The sequence below is a fragment of the Orycteropus afer genome, unplaced genomic scaffold (assembly GCF_000298275.1).
Source record: "Orycteropus afer afer isolate SDZICR_OR568_19922 unplaced genomic scaffold, OryAfe1.0 scaffold00404, whole genome shotgun sequence".
NCBI lineage: Eukaryota > Metazoa > Chordata > Mammalia > Tubulidentata > Orycteropodidae > Orycteropus > Orycteropus afer.
Genome location: NW_006921991.1, coordinates 2,317,868 through 2,319,890, shown reverse-complemented (window position 1 = coordinate 2,319,890; position 2,023 = coordinate 2,317,868). Strand labels below are relative to the sequence as shown.

Here is a 2,023-nt window from a genome sequence, read left to right as displayed (position 1 = left end):
GTCTAAGGCATTTGACTGCTAACCAGAAGGTTGGCAGTTCAAACCCACCAGCCACTCTACAGAAGGAAGATGGGGCAATCTACTTCTGTAAAGATTTACCACCTCAGAAACCCAATGTGGGTTGCTATGAGTCGGAATCAAGTCAATGGCAGTGGGTTTGGTTTGATTTGGTTTATGCATATACATACACATACATACACATGTACACCAATACACACACACACAATCTGTATTATACACACACACACACACACGTTTGGAAATGGTCCCTGTATCTTGTGATGTGTTCTCTAATCCTCTCATTAAAATGAACCTCAGTCAACACAACGGGGCCCAAGGCTCTTACATCAATTTCTCCGACAATAATCCCCTTAACAAAATCAACTGTTCCTTCCATATCATCACAGAACATCAGGGCTCATGCATGACTGCGGATGTCACCCATCCTGGACGCTAAGCTTCCTCAGCAGTGTCCTCCCTACAGCATGCAAGGGGACTGAGCTCATCTGGTAGTGGTGGTGATAACACACTGCTCAGTACAGAGCAATTTTTCTTCTCTTTATCCCTTCTGCTAATTTCCTTTTCCCTTTCCTTTCTTTCTTTCATGCACCAATGTCCTTATCCTTAGGTGGCTTGTTGAGAAGGAATGTGCAGAGCTGTTTACAGTCTGCATCCAGTGAGCCTCAACAGCCACAGAATCCAGGCTGGCAGTGGCCCAAGAATGGTTCTTTTCATTTCGATAAATTAACTCATTTGCGGAGGTTTATGGATAGGTCTCATCCCAAGCAAATGAATTACTGGTTTATTTATGCATTCTAAGAGTAAATTGCAAAATGATTGGTAATGTTGGCACAACATGAAAAATGTAATCAATGTCTTTGGAGTGTAAATGTGGACGTTGTTGTGTTGGCCAAAGTATTGGTGCATATATTTTCACAGTGGAATTAAAAAAAAAAAAAAAAAGATTTAGAGAGCCAGAAGGAAAGATGGAAGAAAATGGAAGTGGAATTCAGAATCAAACTCTCACAGCATAATTATCCTTCCCTGTCTCATGCCAGCTTAGGCAAAGAGGAAGGTGATGATCTCATAGGTGGGGTAGCTGCCCTCTGAAAAGTGAGTTCCTCTGAAAAGGATGAGGGCATAACTTCTTTAGCAGGTGATGAGTTGCCTATTCTATTGGGGAGAAAAGGGTGTGCTCCTCGTGGGTTAGTCCCGAATCCATGCCATCTTCTAGCCTAGATTCCACCTCCAGGAGGCCCTCACCTTCCACATACCAACCACATAGCTAGGAAATCTGAAATGATAACAGACAGGACCACAACATCATCAAGGACTGTGTCCCCATATGAAAGCAACAGCATAGAGAGTAGCTGCCCTAGGCACTTGGAAAAAGGTGCTATGTTAATGAACGTGTGAAGGGAAAACATAGTGCCAGTAAGTCACATTTTCCTCATTTCAGTATGAGGAAAACTAGAGCTCCCTACTTGGGTCACAGCCAAAGCTGATGCCACTGACGAGGTACATAGGCCCACTGGGTAATCCACATACCTTTCTCAATGGCTGACATGATTCATTTCAAGGTTTCTTCTCCTGTACCCCAGGGGTTTGCTAAAGGATTCTGCAGGGGCTTTTCTGTTTACAGGCCCATGCATGGAAGAGTGGCCTCGCTGCTATGCAGCGTTCTGTAACCAGTTGCCTCTCCTCATTTAATGGAGCAAGTACATTGGGGACCACAAGATCAAGGGGTATGGTGGCAAAGGAAAGCCGACGGTCTGCCATCCCCTACAACTATGGAAGAGTTGAGGACACTGGACACCCTATCTAGACAGGGGCTGCTAGCAGCCACCCTTGAAGCCTTTCTGCTAAAGGTGAGCTGGGAGATGTGGCAGTGCAGTATTTACAGGATGGATAAGTCCACCACTGGTTACCATCAATGGTTTGTTGAGGCTTTCTCGAAATTAATTGGCCTGTTATAGAAAACTCCAACACCTCAACAACAAAAAGACAAATAATCCAATTTTTA

The 2,023-nt window shown here is 44.2% G+C and overlaps 1 protein-coding gene across 1 annotated transcript in view; it reads right to left on the bottom strand.

Moving 5' to 3' along the window:
- The window catches only part of MAP3K15 (mitogen-activated protein kinase kinase kinase 15), a 164,483-nt gene that overhangs the window by 148,109 nt on the left and 14,351 nt on the right, over nt 1-2,023 (bottom strand). The gene's annotated exons all lie outside the window — the stretch shown is intronic.